We start from the raw sequence: 20,939 nt of genomic DNA, 5'->3' as shown, positions 1-20,939 counted from the left end.
CCCTACTTGATATAAAGTTCTCTGTTTGGGATGCAGTGAATTAGCATCCATTGTATATCTTCAAGGTCTGTGGGATAAACGGAATGAGCATGAATATTTAGCTAGTATTTGTAGGGTTCTTATCAGAGACTATTCACTGTGTTAATTGCTACATATGGGTTGTAGTTTGGTCTACATAGTAGCTCCGTAATATTCATTGTTTGTAGTTTCCACAAGAATGACTCAATGTTGAGAGCAATTGTGAAATCTGCTGGTCACTTAAGTAGGAAACAGTAGACAAAGATCTTTAATCTAGCTTAGTCTGACTTCTAAACCCTTTCTCTATGCAACAATTCTGACAGATATTGCTGGTGATGCCCCCTGCCCCCACAAATAACTGTTCTTCATTTCTTCTCTGCAAATCAAATTGCAATTTTGTTCAGTTACTCACTCTTTTGGGGGAAGGTATCCCTCCTCCATCTTTGCGGGCATATCTTGATTTTCTAATTTGTTCTAACTAGAATTCCTTTTGCTTTGCAAGGGATTGCTTTATTGGTGGAAACATGACTAAATTCTGGGCAATAACACTATGGGAAGATATCCTGGCATCTTTCTGGGATCTATTTCCTTGCTTTTAAGAAACAGAATCACAAAATTACAGTCCCTGCCTCTGCACCAGGTCACATGGGAAGCTGTTGCATCCAACTCAACCCAAAGGTCTCTGTGTCCCTTGTGTCTTTGCCACTTGACCAAATTTGCTTATACTGTGGTCTGTGGGCTGTATCAGAAACATCCAAGGTATTTGTTAAAATGCATATTCATGAACCCAACTCTAGAACCTCTCTGTGTAAAAGCTACAGTGATTTTTATGGCCAGGAAAATTAGAGACTCTTCCTACCTTGGGATATCCAGCCTCTCTAAAAGTAACAGCAATTATCCAGCACTTGTTCACAAATAATACTCATAATAACATTGTGGGCAGCCATCATTACCCCTTTTTGTACCAGAGGGAATTCATGGCCTTGGGGTTTTTGTAGGTTTTTTTTTCAGCATCATGTCCAGCCGGTCAGTGGAGGCAGCAAGATTTGAAATTCAGGATGAGCAACTTTAGAGCCACTACCGTTGCAACTCTAAAACGCTGCATTTGAAAGGAGTTCCCCAGATATTTCCAGCATGTGGTCATACCCTAGTATCATGGTTTTTTCCTCCTTTCCCTTTCTCTCTTCCTTCTTTTCTTCCTGTCATTACCAGTCGCTTTCACTGAGGTCTTTCATGGGACATTGTTTAATGTAGCTCAAGGTTTCTCAACGTTGGCACTACAGACAATTGGGGCTGCATAATTCTTTGTTGTGGGGGACTGTTCTGTGCACAGTAGGATATTTAGCAGCGACCCTGGCCTCTATCCACCGATGCTAGTAGCAACTCCCCCTTCAGGAGTGACAACTGAAAGTGTCTATAGACATTGTCAAAGGTCCCGTGGGAGGCAAAATTCCCCCCAGTTGAGCATCACTGTTACAGAGTAAAGAGCACTGGGCTTTGGGGTCAGTTAGATCGCTACTCTTATCGTTGGCACCTTGCCCAACTAAACATTGCCCAAACTAAACTGTTGCTTGTCCCTTCCTCCCAAACCTGCCGTTCTTCCAATATTCTGTATCTATTTGGAGTTTAAATATTCAGTTATTAAAGCTCTAAATGTAGAACTCACCTTTCATTTTCCTTACCACCCAATACAATCCAAGTCCTATTGATTATATCTACAGAACATGCTGAATGCACAGCCAGAGCCATCTCCATCTCCACTACCCATGTCCATGGCCCTGCCAGGCTTGGATATTTGTACAAACTTTGCAGATAGCTTGTTCCTGGTCCTGCTATTCCCTCTGCTAAAATCCAGACACAGACAAATTATATTTCAAAAGGAAAAATAAGACAATGATGTTATTCTTCTCAGCACTCTTCTATGGCTTCCACATTTCTAACTCACACTTCTCAAGCACCCTGAGATTTGTCTTGTGTATCCCCAGACCTCATCTCTGCACTCTCACCTGACACACTGTGCTGGACCCATGGTGGACTCCTTGATTCCTTGACCATGCCAGCTTCTTGCCATTTCAGGGCTTTGCTTTCTCTCTTCCTTCTGCCTACTATGATCTTCCTCTGGAGTTTTCCACACCTGGCTCTTTCTGAATATTTATATTTTAGCTTAAATATCTTGTCCTCAGAGAGATATTCTCTTAACCCATTTGCAAAACAGCTGCCCCAGGTCCAGCCTATCTCACCAGATGCTTTTCTTATTTGTTTGTTCATTTATTTTCTGTCATAAATACTTTCTGCACTGATATACAAACTCCACAAGTAGCACCTTCTTTCAGTGCTATGTCTCTAGCATAGCACTGTCCAATAGAAACATAATGTGATCTGTAAACACGGGCCATATTTGTGTCTTATAGTTTTCAAGTAGCCACGTGTAAACAGAGTAGGAAACATTTGGGAAATTAACACCAATAATATATTTTCTTGAATCCTACATATCAAAAAGGGTATCATTGGAACATTTAATCAGAATAAAAATTATTAATGAGATAAATAGCGTTCTTTTTTCATACTAAGTCTTAGAAGACATGAGATGCATTTTATATTTATAGCACACTGAAGGTTAAATGAGAAAAATAGCAAGCACTCAAAAGCTGTATTTGTCCTTGCGATAGTTTGCTGAGAATGATGGTTTCCAGCTTCGTCCATGTCCCTACAAAGGACATGAACTCATCATTTCCTAAAACTTAAAGTATAATAAAATAAAAGAAAAGAAAAGAAAAAAGAAAAAAAACAAGACTGAAAAAACAAAACAAAACAAAAAAGCTGTATTTGGCAAGTAGATACTTCATTGTACAGCCCTGCTCCAGAGTTTAGGAAATGTCTGTCATACAGCAGGGATTCCAACAATAATTTTTAAATTGCCAGACCCCAACTTACCACTAGCTGAGTTCCTTTTCTTGTGGCCAGTCCCTGGCTTCCTGTTGAGCAACACAAGCTCCAAGGATTTGTCAAAAGACAAAATTACAACTAATTTAGTGTAAAGTTTTTATTGGCTTTATTCATAATTCTAGAATCAGACAACACCTCATCCCTCAAAACAGAATGCCTGTATTGATGAGTAGAACAGAGAAGTTTGATTTTATAGGGAGAGGAGGGCTAAAGAAAGCAGAAACAAAGAAAAAAAAGCTGAATGGTCATTTCAAAGTTGCTTTTTCCATACAGTGGGAATAGGGAAACAATAATTAAAAAAAACAAAAACAAAACAGATTGACTGACATGGTTACTTATGTTACTTCTTTTGTAAGGATTAAAGCAGAGGCATTTTCATGGCTACTGAAAGTGACCTGTTTGGGAATTTGGCTATTTTCTCTCTCTCTCTCTCTCTTTATGATTTCTTGGAAAGCCAGATAAACAACTTAGTTTTTGGTTTGGTGACATAGAACTTTAGTATGAGTGACTCTATTTTGGTTTTGTTTGTTGAGTGTAGTACAGTAGCTCAGTTTAAACCAATGGTGTCCTGTGATTTTTACATAATAGGCTTCAGCAGAGACTTTGCTGAAGGACAAGGGAACAATGGAGCTGGAATCAATCCAGTGACAGAAACTCAGGGTTTCTTACCATTCCCAGAAGACACCTTGGAGATGTCATCAAACTACTCATCTTAGAAACCTATGTGTCTGAATGTTCCTTCACCTCTAACCTTCTGTGGGAGACTGGAGTTCATCCCTCCAAATAACAAGGGTCAAAGAATATGAGAGTCCAGGCCCTTTCTTCTTCAGAGATTCAGGGAAATGAAACAAAAAATTACCAAGGTGAAAAAATGAGAGGAAAACAATAAACAACAAAGATGCATGATTAAGCAAAAACTCACTTCTCTATTTACACACATACTTCTAACAGCATTTGTGTGGGCTTTTTTCCAAACAGAGCAAGTCTCCAATTCTCTGGAGACACCACTGTCTATCCTACAATGAAATTCAGTTCTGATGCTGTCTAACTGGAGATAGCATCAGATCGCACAAGTTAAAGGTCTCACTCCAACAAGACTGTCTTCACTTCAGACACCAATGCAAGTCCCATGTGGCCACCTGTACTTCTGACTGATGGGCTATAAATCAGGGGTTCCTGTGCCCCCCTCATCAGCTTTGTAATTTGCTGGAATGGCACACAGAACACAATAAATCACTTTGCTTTCATTTATTGGTTTATTCTAAAGAGTACATCTTAGGCCAGGCATGGTGGTTCACGCCAGTAATCCCAGCACTTTGAGAGTCTGAGGCTGGTGGATCACTTGAGGCCAGGATTTGGAGACCAGTCTGGCCAATGTGGCAAAACCTTGTCTCTACTAAAAACACAAAAATTAACCGGGTGTAGTGGCACATGCCAGTAGTTCCAGCTACTGAGGAGGCTGAGGCACGAGAATCATTTGAACCCAGGAAGAAGAGGTTGTAGTCAGCCGAGATCATGCCACTGTACTCCAAGCCTGGGCAATAGAGTGAGACTCTGTCTCAAAAAAAAGGAGAAAAGAATACAGCTCAAAAACAGTCAAAATAGATGCATAGGGCAAGTATATAGCAAGGGAGAGGTTGAGGTGGTACATGGAGCTTCCATGCTCTCTCTTCAGGCACTCAACCTTCCGGCACCTCTATGTGTTCACCAACTCAAGAAGCTCATCTAATCTCATTTCTCAAGGGTTTTTTTTTTTTTTTAATAGGATCTCACTCTCTTCCCCAGTCTGGGGTGTAGTGGTGCAGTCACAGCTCACTGCAGCCTCAAACTCCTGGGCTCAAGTGATCCTCCCACCTCAGCCTCCTGAGTTGCTGGGACTGTAGGTACCTGGAACCATGCCTGGCTAATTTCTTTTCTTTTCTTTTCTTTTTCTTTTTCTTTTTTCTTTTTTCTTTTTTTTCTTTTTCTTTTTTTTTTTGAGACAGGGTCTCATTCTATCACCCAGGCTGGAGTCTAGTGGCATGATCGCTGCTCACTGTAACCTCCACTTCCCTGGGTTCAAGGGATTCTCCAGCCTCAGCCTCCTAAGTAGTGGGGACTACAGGCGTGAGATACCATGCCCGACTAATGTTTTGTACAAACAGGGTTTCGCCATGTATCCTAGACTGGTTTCAAATTCCTGGGCTTAAAGCGATCTGCCCACCTTGGCCTCACAAAGTGCTGGGATGACAAGTGTGAGCCACCGTGCCTGGTGTCTAACTTTTTTTTTTTTTAGACAGAGTCACCCTGTCCCTCAGGCTGGAGTGCAGTGGCGTGATCTTGGCTCACTGCAACCTCCACCTCCCAGGTTCAAGCAGTTCAAGCAATTCTCCTGCCTCAGTCTCCTGAGTAGCTGGGGCTACAGGCGCACATCACCATGCCTGGCTAATTTTTGTATTTTCAGTAGAGATAGAGTTTCACCATGTTGGCCAGGCTGGTCTCGAATTCCTGACTTTGAGATCCACCCACCTTGGCCTTCGAGAGTGCTGGGATTACAGGCATAAGCCACTGCACCCAGCCAACATTTTTTTATAGAGCTCAATCTCCAGTCCCCACTTCCCCTTCCTGAAAGTCAATGGGTGGGGCTGAAAGCTCCAACCCTCTAGTCACTTGATTTTTGTGGTGGTCAGCCCTAACCTGAGCCTATCAAGGGACCTCGCCCTAAATAACCTCACTAACATAAAATGAGATGTGATAAAAGGTGGCTTGCGCCTGCAATCCCAGCAATTTGGGAGGCCGAGGTGGGTGGATCATTTGAGGTCGGGAGTTCAGGACCAGCCTGGGCAACAAGGTGAAACCCCGCCTCTACTAAAAATACGAAAATTAGCCAGACGTGGTGGCAGGCGGCTGTAGTCCCAGCTACTTTGGAGGCTGGGGCAGGAGAATCTCTTGAACCCAGGAGGTGGAGGTTGCAGTGAGCTGAGATGGCGCCACTGCACTCCAGCCTGTGGGACAGAGTGAGACTGTGTCTCAAACCAAACCAAACAAACAAAAAAAGTGGTTTTTAGGCCGAGTGCAGTGGCTCATGCCTGTAATCCCTGCACTTTGGGAGGCCGAGGTGGGCAGATCACCTGAGTCAGGAGTTCAAGACCAGCCTGGCCAACATGGTGAAAACCCATCTTTACTAAAAATACAAAAATTAGCCCAGCAGGATGGCACATGCCTGTAGTCCCAGCTGCTCAGGAGACTGCGGCAGGAGAATCACTTGAACCCAGCAGATGGAGGTTGCAGTGAGCCGAGATCACACCACTGCATTTCATCCTGGGTGACAGAGCTAGACTGTCTCAAAACAAAAAAACAAAACAAACAAACAAAAAACAAAAACCTTGAGAGGTCAGGCAGATGCATGAGAGAGTACCCGTTATCCAATATCATTACCAAGATTAACCCCTTAACCTTCTGCTCCAGAGGGAGATAATTTGTGGGACCTGCAATGCAGCTCTAAGGATTAGTTAATAGACAAAATTACAACAAATTTAGTTCAAATATCTTAATCTGAGAAGAGTTAAAGGTCTAAATCGGAGGAGATGGGCCCTTTCTGAGATTTTAAGCAACATTGGAACATTGTCCTCTGGCTGAAGCAACACAACCATGAAGACAAGTGGAGAGGCAGAAAACAGGAGTCAACTATTTTCTCTTTTCTCCCCGAATCACTATACCAAAAGGATGTTTTCAGTGATAAAGTATAGTAAACATATGAAGCTCATAAACCAAGAAGGAATTTACTATTACAAAAAGTTTTGCAAGGAGATAGAATCTGAGTCTAAATAAAAATTGGTTTTCATTTAAGCCCTTTGCTTCACCATCCTATTGGCTTTCTTCCAGGGGCTTCTTGAAAATGACCACAGAATGGCTGCCACTGTTCTGGACATCACATCAACGGGCCCTCCAGAGCCAGAAGGATGAAGATAAACAAAAAAACTGGCTTCATTCACATGCTTGTCTCATTTTATAAAGGAGGAAAACATCGGCCAGCTGCGGTGGCTCATGCTTGTAATCCCAGCACTTTGGGAGGCCAAGGTGGGCAGATCACGAGGTCAGGAGATCGAGTCCATCCTGGCTAACACGGTGAAACCCCATCTCTACTAAAAATACAAAAGCAAAATTAGCCGGGCGTGGTGGCAGGCACCTCTAGTCCCAGATATTCGGGAGGCTGAGGTGGGAAAATGGCGTGAACCCGGGAGGTGGAGCTTGCAGTGAGCCGAGATCACGCCACTGCACTCCAGCCTGGGTGACAGAGTGAGACTCTGTCTCAAAAAAAAGGAAAACATCCCATCCTCCTTTATAAAGACTCCTTCAGAGTCTCTTCAGGACCTGTCCTTATCTTTCACCACTGAAACATGACATCCTTAGATCATTCCCTGGGCCAAAAATAAAAATAAAAATATAAATATAAATGAGGTTGCTCATACCAAGTTGATGGTATTAAAAGGTGGAGGTTTTCAATTATGATTGTTCTGCCCTCATAGGTAGGATGAGTGCCTTATAAGAGTCCTATAGGCACTTGTCTTTCCCTTTTACCATGTGAGGACTCATAGAAAGCGCTGTCTGTGAGTAATGGCCCTCACCAGATACTGCATCTGCTAGCACCTTGATCTTGGACTTTACAGCCCCCAGAACTGTGATCAATAAATTTATGGTGTGTGTGTGTGTGTGTGTGTGTGTGTGTGTGTGTGTGTGTGTTGAGACAGAGCATCACTCTGTCACCCATGCTGGAGTGCAGTGGCGTGATCTCGGCCCATTGCAACCTCCATCTCCAGAGTTCAACCAATTCCCTTACCTCAGCCTCCCCAGTAGCTAGAACTACAGCTGCACCACCATGCCTGCTAATTTTTGTATTTTTGGGTAGAGACAGAGTTTCACCATGTTGGCCAGGCTGGTCTCAAACTTGTAACCTCAGGTGATTCACCCACCTCAGACTCTCAAAGTGCTGAGATTACAGGCATGAGCCCCCAGGTCTGGCCTAAATTTATGTTGTTTACAAATTATCCAGCGTAATAAATTTTGTTATAGTACCTTGAATGGACTGAGAGACGAATCAAATGACTGTAATGTGTGTCTCAAGTGAATCTTCTTGGAGGAGGTTGTCCTCAATGTAATGCTGCACCTGTGCTTATGGAGACTGTGGATGTCATTAAGCTCCTGTCTGCAAGGCTTGTGTGTGATGCCAAAGCTATGAGGGTACCCCTAGGTAGCCTGGAAAGGTGTATTGTGTTTCTTCAGAGGTGGAGGCAACTGTAGCTGAGGGTCTGTAGAAATAAGCACTTAACAGAACATGCTAGCCAAATGAATGAGAGCAAAATGTTTACCAGTTCTTGATTGAATAGTATTAGCAATTTTAAATAATATTAGATGTTAGATATGGGGGCCCTGATAGATGGGACTACAGCCTTAGTGCTGTAGTCATCCATCATAAGACATTCTTTATGATATTTTTTATTTTCAGATGCGGGAACAAGAAGCACTTTGGGCTGTTAAGTGGAGATGCAATGTGGATAGTCACCCTTTTATTAATCACGTTTTGTTTAACAAATTTTAATTATTGAAGGCCATTATTTCACCCTACATTGGGCCATATTAACTATCTTAACTGGGGGACTAAGTGATCCCATTTTATCAAGCCAATCTCTAAGTGCAAACAATTTACTTTAATTTTAATGTATTATTTATTATGTCTACCTCCAACATATTCTGTTTTAGAGCAACCTACCTCCAACATAGGCTATTTTAGAACAATAGGTATGACTATGGGTAATTTAGGCAAGGCTGTAGTTAAAGCGAGGTATACTCATTTTTCAAAATTTTATATGTAGTTGCCTTCTCAAGACAATATGGGCAAAGTGAGTACATTTAGTGGGATCCTTGCAGGGAGCCGAAGACCCCATGGGATATGACCAACTCAGCATTCCACTGGAGGCTATATGATCAAACAGCAAACTGTTTATCATGAATGCAGGATGTGGGCAAACTCACGACTACTCCCACTGCCAGAAGGTTTGCTGAGGGCCATCGCTTCCTGGTGCCGAGCTCCTTGTCCACTAGAGGCAAGGTGCCCCCTAACTCCTTCTTCCAGATATACTCTTTTGTCTCTTGTCTTTTATTCCCGTGTTCATCCCCCTTTGTTCAGTCCACCAGGGATCGTGGCACGTTACATAGTGGTGCCCCGAACAGCGACAGAATCAGGTGCTCTACAAGTGGCACTCAAACAGGCGACAGTCTGAACACAGGACTATGAGGATGTGAATGAAGAAGATTTCCTGGAACAGAGGAACTGAAATTGACAACGCAAATGGGGACCCTGGGATGAGTCAGCTGGCAGCGCACGTGAGGTCAGTGCCTAAAGAGGTACTGGGATCAGTTCCTTAAAGAAGTACTGGGAATGGGAAGTTTTCTGAATCAGGGTAACATGGGGCAGAATTTGTCTGATGAAAAAAAAAAATTATGTGCAGTTGCTTAGAGTTTTGTTGAAACAAACTGGTGCTCAGGTTAGTTCTCAGACATTAACTTAGCTGCTGCAGGAGGTTATTACACATAACCCATGGTTTCCACAGGCAGCACCCTTGATGTGGAAAATTGGGACAGAGCAGAAGGATTAAAATGGGCTCATCAAAAAGGTCTTAAAATTGATCCTTCTGTTTTCTCCACTTGGAGTTTAGTTCGTACTGTACTTCTGCCATTATCTCCTTATTATTCTGTGAGACAACAGGCTGAATCTAAAAATCTGAAAGAATCTGTTGTCCCACTCACAGCTCCAAATGGAAATAAAAAACAGGAGAGGGAGGATAAAAATTGGCCTATACAGCCTCCTCCAGTTGCAGAAACATCTGTACTGCCTCCTTTGGTAGCAGAACTAGAGACCCCAATACAAAGAATTTTATGCTCTGCTGCCATAGCTGGAGAGCCCCTAGGACCTTGCACTTTTCCTATTTCCATAAGGCCTGATCCAAACAATCCACAGCAGGTTATTCATGAACACACCCCACTAGAGTAAGTTGTTGAAGGAATTAAAAGCGAGAGTGGTAAATCATGGCATACAGAGCCGATTGACCTTAGGATTGCTAGAATCTGTGTTTGGTGCTATGCGTTTTTTACCCTTTGATGTGAGACACTTGATGCGAACTTGCTTGTCCACTAGTGCATATCTGACATGGAATTTAAATTGGCAAGAAATGTGTGCAGACCAGGCTAAACAGAACCATGTTGCTGGACACGGAGACATTACAGAGGGTATGCTATTAGGTCATGGCCCTTATTCAGACCTGGAAAGTCAAATGGCACTCCCAGACGCTGCTTATCAGCAGTGTGCACAGGCTGTTAAATGCACCTGGGCCACAGTTCCTGAAGAGGGAGTCCCAGTACAATCCTTTTTAAATATGCAAGGGTCACAGGGACCCTATGTGCAATTTCTTACAAGATCACAAGAAGCAGTGAAGCGTCAGATTCCTCATACCACGGCTGCAGAAATGCTAACCTTAACTCTAGCTTTTGAGGATGCAAACGCGGATTGTAAACATGCACTGGCACTGGTGAGGTGTATAAAAAACTTGGGAAATTTTCTCAGAGCTTGTCAAGATGTAGGAACTGAGCTTCATCACTTTGCAATATTAGCGCAAGCAGTGGCTAATTTAGCAGTTGACAAATCTAAAAGGAGCCAAGGGTCAAACCCTAAAGTGGGAAAATGTTATAATTGTGGAAAACCTGGACATTTTAAAAAGGAATACCGCCAGATCTCAGGACAGAAAGGACCTTACAATGCAGTGCCCCACCCAGTGGAAAAAATGCCAGGACTTTGTCCTTGCGTAACAGAGGAAATAACCGGGCTAATCAGTGCCGCTCAAAATTTCATCAGAATGGCACCCCCCTGCTGGGAAATGAGATGGGGGCCTGGACCCAGGCCCCACAAACAATGAGGGCATTCCCAGTCCAGACCTCAACCCCGTTCCAGGCATGGGTTCCCAGAGGCACATTGATTCCCTCACCCCAGGAACACAAGGAGTGCAGGATTAGATCTCCCAGTCAAAGAATGGGTAATGTTAGTTGGGGCAGACAAACCCATCAAAGTTCCCACTGATATTTGGGGACCTTTATCAGCAGGATATGTGGAACTAATTTTAGGCAAAATCTGCCTTAACTTACAGGGCATTACTGTAGTCCCAGAAGTTGTTGACTGATTATGAAGGAGAAATTCAAGTAGTTTTAATGTCACAAGATCTTTTGGGTTTTGAGCTGGGACAATATACTGCTCAATTATTGCTTATTCCCTGCAAATCACACCCTTCTCCATGAAAGGAGAAATGAGAAAATAAAGAGGTTGGGAGCACAACTACATGGGAAATCTATCTATCCCAACCCATAGCCTCGAATAGACCTACCTGTGTAGTACACATTAAAGGAAAGAAATTTTATGGGCTTATGGATATGGGAGCTGATGTGTCAGTCATATCTAAAGACAGTTGGCCCCCATCCTGGCCCTTGCAATTAACTTCTACATCCCTAGTGGGAGTAGGAACAGCTCAAAGTGTTCAACAGAGCGCTGAGATTTTACCTTGTCTTGGTCCAAATGGACAGTCATGTACTTTTCAGTCTTATGTTGAAAATATAGCTATCAATTTATGGGGTTGAGACTTACTTATAACATGGAATATGAGACTTACAAATGAAAACTTTGATAACCCAGGATTTAAAATGTTGAAGAACATGGGATATCAGAGGGGAAAATGTTTAGGAAAATTTCTTCAAGGAAATCCTAACCCAATATCAGTAACTGGAAAAACAGATAGAAAAGGGCTAGGACGTCAGGATTTCTGATGAGGGTCATTGATATTTCTCCTCTGCCCGCTGCCTCACTATTAGAATGGCTCAGTGACAAACCCGTGTGGGTGGATCAATGGCCCCTATCTCAGGAGAACCTGATGCAACTTCAGCAGCTAGTAAAAGAACAATGGGATGCCAGACACATAAGCCTGGAATTCTCCAGTGTTTGTTTTTCCAAAAAAGTCCGGAAGATGGCGACTACTACATGATTTAAGAGCTATTCATGTACACATAAAACTGATGGGTGCCTTACAAAAACTGTCACCATCTCCAGCGGCTATTCCAAGAGACTGGCCTCTTGTAGTAATAGATCTTAAGGATTGTTTCTTTACTACACCCTTACACGAGAACGATAAGCCTTGATTTGCATTCTCTGTGCCTTCTATTAATCAAAGAGAACCTGTTTCTCATTATCAATGGAGAGTTTTACCCCAAGGCATGCTTAACAGTCCTACGCTATGTCAGCATTTTGTAGGACAGGCATTAAAGAAGCCTCGGAATATGTTTCCTACTGCTTACATCATTCATTATATGGATGATATTCTTTTGGCTGCTCCTACAGATCAAAACCTACATCAGCTATTCAGAGAAACAAAGCAGGCTTTGACTAAATGGAATCTCAAAATAGCTCTAGAAAAGGTACAAACAACTTCCCCATACCAATACTTAGGAACTGTTGTTACAGAGAGAAGTGTATGGACTCAGAAAGTAGTTCTCCATAAAGACAGGTTATAGACTTTAAATGATTTTCAGCAGTTATTAGGAGATATTAATTGGCCATGACCGATGTTAGGTATTGCTACCTATCAACTTACACATATTTACCAAACCCTGCACGGAGATTCTTTAAATTCCCTGCGGCAACTAACTAAAGAGGCAGAAGCCAAATTACAGCTTGTAGAGCAAATGTTACAGCAGAGACATGCCTCATGGCTACAACCACAAAAACCTTTGCTTTTGTTTATTCTTCCTACCCCCTACTCTCCAACAGGACTTTTGGGCCAGTTTATAGACTAGTCTGTAACAGTAATAGAATGGTTCTTTCTATCTAATCAAACAGTCAAAACCTTGCAAGTTTATCTTTCTTTAATTACACAAATTGTGACTATGGGCAGGCACAGGTCACAAATGCTTACAGGATATGATCCTGACAAAATTATTGTTCCTTTAGACTCTCAGCAACAAGCTGCAGCTTGGGAAATGTCAACTGCCTGGCAAACTGCTTTCGCAGACTTCATGGGCGCGATAGATAACCACTACTCTCAGACAACATTTTACAGTTTTATAAAATCCATTCTTTCATTCTTCCTGTGATTACTCATCACCGACCTATTCCAGGTGGACAGACTTATTTTACTGATGGCTCTTCCGAAGGTCATGCCGCCATCTATGGACCAAAACATACTCAAACCATAAGGATCTCTGGGGTTTCAGGTCAATGCTCAGAGCTAGTTGCAGTCAGCTGTGAGGTTTTACAGCTCACAGCTTCAGATCCTATCAACTGCAGGGAGCCGAAGGCCCATGGGACGGGACCAACTCAGCATTCCACTGGAGGCTATATGATCAAACAGCAAACTGTTTATCATGAATGCAGGATGTGGGCAAACTCACACTGCCCTGCCACCAAAAGGTTTGTGGAGGGCCTCACTCCCTGGCTCCTTGAAGTTATCTATCGAGAGTTATCTATTGAGAAATCTAGCGCCTACTGTTTTAAGAATGCAGTCTTGCAAGCCTGCTGTGAATCAGGCTGCTAGCCAGCAACCACCCCCCCACTTCCTGCTATCTCTTTTGCCTGATAAATACGGAGGGCTGTGTAAAGCTCAGGGCCATTGTCCACTAGAGGCGAGCTGCCCCCTGACCGCTTCTTCCAAATATACTCTTTTATCTCTTGTCTTTTATTCCCACGCTCGTCCCCTTTGTTCAGTCCATCAGGGATCGTGGCAGGCTACAATCAACATTGTCAACCATAAAGACAGGTTACAGACTTTAAATGATTTTCAGCAATTATTAGGAGATATTAATTGGCTACGCCCGATGTTAGGTATTGCTACCTATCAACTTACACATCTTTACCAAACCCTGCAAGGAGATTCTTCTTGTTCAGCTTATGTTGTAAATTTAGCCATTCGCACAGAAACTGCTACAGTTAAAAGTACACTAGACCCAGAACTGCTTAATTTGTTTCACTTATTCTCATATGCTGCATGGTACATGCCAAACAGGTGAGACAGCTGGTCATGTACAGCGACATTGTCTGTCATCATTTGCTCATATGGGAATACCTAAACAATTAAAAATTGACAATGGATCCGCTTATACTAGTCATGCTTTTCAAAATTTCCTACAGCTTTGGGCTATAACCCATAAAACAGGAATTCCTTATAATCCTAGAGGACAAGGCATTATAGAATGGGCACATCAAACATTACAACGAATGTTGAAAAGACAAAAAGGGGGTATAGGAGGCCAACTACCACCTCAATCAAAACTACATTTAGCCTTATTTACTTTAAAATTTTTGACTCCTGGTACGGATGGTAAGACTCCAGCAGAAAGACATTGGCAAGTGTTAGAGGAAAAGAGGAAAGTTTATCTGAAAGTGTTATGGAAATCCCCAGAAGAAGGACAATGGAAAGGCCCGGTGGATTTACTGACATGGGGAAGAGGGTATGCTTGTGTGTTTACAGGAGATGGACAAGCCATGTGGGTGCCCTCAAGGTGCTTGCAACCCTGGAATGGGAGACTGGAGAAACACGGGGTGGCCAACCATGGGCCCGGTCCCTCCGGTATGAGCCATGAGTCAGCTGAGCCTGAGTGCAAAGATGGAGAGAAGGCCGACTGGACTCACGACACAGTCTTAATGTTACATTTGTAAAGAATATCACCACTCAATTTGTGGTTTGTGTTTTTAATCCTTATGTCTTTTTGGCTGCTCAGAAGGACCAGCTCCGGGTAAACAATACCCAATTGACCTGTAAATCTTGCCAGTTATATCACTGCATTAATCATAGCACATTGCGAACACATAATATCTCGACTTTGATGATTTTAGGTTGCATCCCTGGGCTAGGGATTCCTGTTAATCTGTCCGAGGCTTGGGCTCCACACCTGCTTTGCATTTTGTGAAACTTCTTCTACCTCAGGTTACTCATTGTGCCCGTAGAGCCTTAGGCATGATAATTTTTGCTATCGTTTCCTTGGTCACACTAATAACTTCTGTTGTGATGTCCTCTGTAACTTTGCATAGTTCTGTTCAAACGGCTCAGTACGTAGAGAATTGGACACGTACAGCCAACCAAGCGAGGCTACTTCAGAATAAAATTAACACTGAGCTACAAACTGAAGTGGCAATGTTGAAATCCATGGTTCTGTGGTTAGGGGAACAAGTATAAAGCTTGCAGTTGCAGTGGCAATTGCACTGTCATTTTAATCACACTCGTATTTGTGCAACCAACTTAGAATATAACGAAAGTGAGTATCTGTGGGACCTTGTGAAAGCCCATTTGCAAGGAGCTTTCACATCCAACACCACCTTTGATATTAGTGAATTACAAAACAAAATTCTTGATTTAAATAGGCAAACTCAAGAATTTCAGCCTTCTTTAGAAGACTGGACTGAATTCCAGGAAGGCCTGGAGAGCCTCAACCCTTGGACCTATCTAAGGCACCACATTAACATCTTATATGTAGTTCTTGGAGTAATGTTGTTTTGTCTCTGTCTTCTGTTTATAGTCTGTAAAATCGGATGGACCGCCAATCGGAGAATGAGAGCTGCCCAGCCTGGTCTTACATTCTTTCAATTAATTCATAAACAGGGGGATATGCAGGGAGCCGAAGGCCCATGGGACGTGACCAACTCAGCATTCCACTGGAGGCTATATGATCAAACAGCAAACTGTTGATCATGAATACAGGATGTGAGCAAACTCACGACTGTGCCTGCCGCCAGAAGGTTTGCTGAGGGCAATCGCTTCCTGACGCCGAGCTCTTTGAAGTTATCTACTGGAACATCTAGAGAATGCAGTCTTGCAAGCCTACTCTGGACCAACCAACTGACCTCTTCTTCCACCCCTCTTCTCACTATCGCTTTTGTCTAATAAATACAGAGGGCCGTGTAAAGCTCAGGGCCTTGTCCACTAGAGGCAAGGTGCCCCCGGACCCCTTCTTCTCTTGTCTTTTATTCCCGCGTTCACCCCCCTTTGTTCAGTCCACCAGGGATCATGGCAGGTTACATAGTGGCGCCCCGAACAGCGACAGAATCGGGTGCTCAATAGATCCTCATATATAACTATAATTTGAGCCCCAATGTAAAGTCCATAAATTTTTGTCAATTTGAGCATTTTTGCTGTTGTTGAAGTTAAGTTAGTACCTATGTTGTAAAGGCACAAAACCAAATCAGTGCCTTTTTATCCTTTCGTTACATAAATTTTTTGCTATAAAAATTAATATATGAATTTTGAATTCCCAATCAAATCAAATTGTAAAACTTTGTTTTGATGCAGTTATATATTAAATGTACATAATTCACCTATTTGTCATATGTTTACATTAAAATATTATATACATATATACATATGATGTATTTAATTTCCTTTTTGTCACCCTCCCATTAGAAGTTTGTTCATAAATCAGTAAGTATTCTAGGGCTAGGATTATGTTTCCTAGACCTGGATTCTGCTCAGTACTTAAAGTTCCTCTTTTTTTTTTCTTGGACTTGTGACTGTGGTGTAGAACTGGAAACTGTATCAAGGGTGACTGAGCCCTGAGCCTCGTATGAGAAAATTAAGCTTGTATTTAGACTGGATGCCGAGGCAACAGACCCTTATAAGCATTCACTGCAGTGAAGAAGGGTGATGAATGTTGGTTAGGCAGCTGTCAGTCTTGGCCAGAATTATGCCTTCGGGTACTCAAGATCCCTTTACACTCTTCTTCCAAATAGAAGAAGTAGAGCCATCCTTCCCAAGGACGAGATCCCCAACGTTTTATGTTGAAGTTTCTTTGTGATAAGTGTCCCATAACTTAAAAGAATACTTAGCTTCAAAGCCCCAATATACCACGATGCAATGAGAATTGGGAATCCACAGTGGAAACTCCTAATGAGGAAAAGAAAAAAGGGAGATGTAGCGGACACTGTTCTACTGCAATTAACCAAGGCCAGTGGGAAGGAAAGGTAAGAATCCCCTGTCCTGGCAGTAGAGGGAGTCTATTAATTAGCCCATCTGGAAGCCCTGGCTCTCCTATCTAGAGGTCTCACGCTGTCCTTCGTGGCTCCTGACTTTCTGTCTTGCATTTTTTTCATTGTTCCTCATTTTCTATGGCCACAACTTAGTTGGGCATTAAAGAATATACATTTTTTTTTTTTTGAAATTGAAAGCATTTATAGGAGTCAAAAGTGTGAACGAAATGGTCAAACTGCTCTGCCTTGGAAATGCACAGAACTCTAGAGAAGACGAGAAGAATGAGTAAAGCAGTGGAGTGAGAGAGGACATTGATAACAGGATTCCTTGGTATTCATGTTGAGTGGTGTCTTTTGCCAGTGCATCAGGAAAGTATGTTACACAATACAAAATTGACAATTTCTGAGTGTTTATGTGGAGAAAGCAAGGTAAAGGGCTGAGTTATGAGTTTATTTATTTAAATACAAAGTCATTAGGCAGTTGTTAGAGTACTCTATTGAAGTGGAAACTCAAAATTTAAGGTGTTCATGAAAATGGAAGCCACCTGGGAATTTATAAATACTGTGCACATGAGGATGAGAATTTACTAGACATGACTTGGTTCACGTTATTTTAATTTTAATTAAATTAATTTAATTTAATAAAATAATTTGTAACAGATAATTTTAATTAGACATCAAATGTTTCACTTAAATATCTAGGTGACACTATTTATTGATTCATTAATTCAGTATTTATTGAGTGCCTACCACATGTCAGACACTATTTTACACATAGAGGGTGAGGATTCATCTGTAAGCAATACAGACCACAATCCCTGCCCTCAGATAGCTTACATACTTATTATATGAAAGGAACCATATGAAGTTTGTATACAGTTGTATACAATAAAATAATTGTAATGATGTAAATGAAAGAATAAAAATAATCATGTTAATATTGGCAGATATTACATTTGAAAACATTTAACATCCATTCATAATTTAAGCAATAGAAGAAGAAAACTCTTAATAAAAGTAAGAATAGAAGACACCTTCAACAGTCTGATTAAAAAGAGAAAGATAAAAAAGGTGACAGCAAACATTACACTTAAGGGTAAAGTAATTAAGTTTTCCCTTTGATATATACTATCTCATCCAAGCCTTACAAATCCCCACCACTCTTTCTGTTTTCTTGTAGTTTTTTTCCACTTCCACTTACCCCAGGGTACAGGCTGAGGTCCAGAAATTAGAAATGACACCCACAATAGCCTCATTTTCTATTTCTTACTCTCAAATTGGGGGCCATGGAAGTATTTTTTCCTGATTAGAAACTTGATCCACTCATCCTTGAATGGCTTAATATGACTCAAGGGTAGATAAAGCTGGGACTGGCATGAGGGTAGGATGAGAAAGAGCTAAAAAATATCCCTGACCCCCTCCTCACATTGCCTGTACCTCTACCTCTGCAGGAGGTGAAGCAGTGTTGGTAGCTCTGTCACTGGTCTGGGCTGAAGGGCTGAGGCAGCCCTCAACAGCCCATCTGCTGTAGTCATCCATCGTAAGGCATTTTTACGAATTTTTTTTTTTTCCAGATTTGGGAACAGGAAGAACTTTTGGGTTGCTAAATGGAGATGTGGTGTCGATAATCACGCTTTTATTAATTCGGTTTTATATAATAAATTTTAATCCTTGAAGGTGCTGTTTCAACTTCTATTGGGCCATAATAAATTATCTTAACTGGGGGACTAAGGGGCCTCATTTGATCAAGCCAATTTGTAAGTGCCAAAAGCTTACTTTAATTTTAATTTGTTATTAATTGTGTCACAGAATCTATGTCCAACATAGAATATTTTAGAGCAATGACTGTATGACTATGGGAAATTTAGGCGACGCTACAGATAAAGTGAGGTCTACTCATTTTTCAAAATTTTAGTTAGCTTCTCAAGATTATGGGGGTAGAGTAAGTAAATTTAATGAGATCCCTATGTATAACTATAATTTGAATCCCACTATGAAGTCCATAAATTTTTGTCAATTCGTGCAGCTGGAGTGCAGTAGCACAATCTCGGCTCACTGCAACCTCCACCTCCCAGGTTCAAGCAATTGTCCTGCCTCAGCCTCCTGAGTAGCTGGGATTACAGGCACCCAGCATCACGCCCGGCTAATTTCTGTACTTTTAGTAGAGATGGGGTTTCACCATGTTGGCCAGGCTGATCTCGAACTCTTGACCTCAGGTGATCTGCCCACCTCGGCCTCCTAAAGTGCTGGGATTACGGGCGTGAGCCACCGCGTCCGGCCACTAATGTTAGAAGTTAAGTTAGAACCTATATTGTAGAGGAACAAAAGCCAATCAGTGTCCTTTTTGTCTTTTTTTACATGAACTTTTACTACAAAAATTAATATATGGATTTTGAATTTCCAGTCAAACCAAATTGTAAAACTGTTTCAATTTGGTTATATATTATGCATACATAATTTATCTATTATATATTTACATTAAAATATATGCATATATAATGGATTTAATTTCCTTTTGTCACCCCCATATCTAGAAGTTTCTTCATAAATTAATAAATAATCTAGGGCCAGCATTATGTTTGCTAGACCTGGTTTTGGCTCAATACTTAAAGTTAAAAGTTTCTGTCTTTTTTCTTGGACTTGTAACTGCCTAGAGCGTCAGTCTCTCTGTTATTTTTTTCTATTTTCTTTTTCCCCCCATCAGTCTTTTAGCCACTTGAAGCCAAAATTCTTAGTTTCTGTCCTAGTTGATAAGAGTAAAAGGGGAAGGAGGAAAAGGGCCCGGTGCCACTGGACAGTCACCTCTCTCTGGGAAGGACCCATTACAAGACAATGAGTCCCTCTCCTCTCTTTTTTTTCTATTTCACATAAAATCTTTAAAGTGACTTGCATTTCTAGGCATCTAATATTTATATACTTTTTATTTCCTATCCTCACACTCTGGATGTTTACCGGACAAGGTCCCAGTGGTATGGAGTAGCACTCTGCTGTTTTCACTTTACACATTGTTACCAAAAAAGAAAAAAAAATGGTATTGAGAGTTAGTCCAAACTGCACCACTTTGTAAGCCCCCCACCGTTTTGCAGACATTGGTCAAAGTGAAACATTCCATGGGGTTTCGGGCCATGAGAAACATCCTGCCCAACCACCTGACCACAAGGCACACGAACATCCTTATCACACTCTGCCGGGCAAAGGCCCAAGGAACATCACTATCACATTCTGCAGGAACAAGTGCCAAACCGCCTCATCATGGGAACATGTTATCAACATTTTCCCAGGCAATGGGCCATGCTCCACTTCCAGACTTCTCCCACCCAGGCCTGTAATTGCCCCAGCCTGTAAGCAGTGGTGGGCACTGGCACCTCTGCAGGTTTATACTGGACATAAATGCCTGCATTTGCTGTTGAGACACTCTGTCTTTGTGTGTCTTTCTTTAATCTCACTTTCTCTTCAAAACTGAACAATGAGCTCCACTTGCACTGGCCTTGTAGGCAGCCGCTTTTCTCTCCAGGGTGACCCGATCGACCTCTGAGGGGCTGGGAGAACGAGAAGTGATAGCACCAAGGAATGCAGCAACTAAGGAGGCGCTGGCCTCAGCAGCACCTGCTCTTGCAAGGTGCCCTGGGGACTCAGGTGCAGTTGCCGTGTCACAGGTTAGAGTTAGGCGACTGGATCCTTTCACCCAGCTCCCCTTCACTGACCCTGAAGCCAGCATTCTGTCATCCTCTTCAACTTCACTTATGGGGGAATCGCTGCTCCCCAGGAGCCTGGTGGCCCATGGCCCTATCATCAGCAAGATGGAGGTAGAGCTGAGGATCAAGCCATGGGCTACCGGGTGGCCAGCTCAGCATCCTGGCCAGCTCTCTCTGGCTGGAGGCCAGTACTTTGCTACTTAGAGCCAATACAGGCCGGACCACTACCGAGGCCCTAGGTCACCAGAGAA

The 20,939-nt window shown here is 42.2% G+C and overlaps 3 protein-coding genes across 5 annotated transcripts in view; 2 read left to right on the top strand and 1 right to left on the bottom strand.

Moving 5' to 3' along the window:
* The window catches only part of ZNF649 (zinc finger protein 649), a 90,382-nt gene extending 82,357 nt beyond the window's left edge, over window positions 1–8,025 (top strand). For both annotated transcript variants that reach the window (XM_063600555.1, XM_063600556.1), the window contains one exon: window positions 6,829–8,025. The gene's annotated coding sequence lies outside the window, so the exon portion shown is untranslated. The remainder of the gene's footprint in view (window positions 1–6,828) is intronic.
* Window positions 1–8,025, top strand: part of ZNF577 (zinc finger protein 577) — a 65,966-nt gene extending 57,941 nt beyond the window's left edge. For both annotated transcript variants that reach the window (XM_063600557.1, XM_055103575.2), the window contains exon 9: window positions 6,829–8,025. The gene's annotated coding sequence lies outside the window, so the exon portion shown is untranslated. The remainder of the gene's footprint in view (window positions 1–6,828) is intronic.
* FPR3 (formyl peptide receptor 3) overlaps window positions 1–20,939 on the bottom strand; it is a 29,471-nt gene that overhangs the window by 3,555 nt on the left and 4,977 nt on the right. The gene's annotated exons all lie outside the window — the stretch shown is intronic.

Source organism: Pan paniscus, chromosome 20 (assembly GCF_029289425.2).
Source record: "Pan paniscus chromosome 20, NHGRI_mPanPan1-v2.0_pri, whole genome shotgun sequence".
NCBI lineage: Eukaryota > Metazoa > Chordata > Mammalia > Primates > Hominidae > Pan > Pan paniscus.
This window is presented reverse-complemented; position numbering and strand designations above follow the sequence as displayed.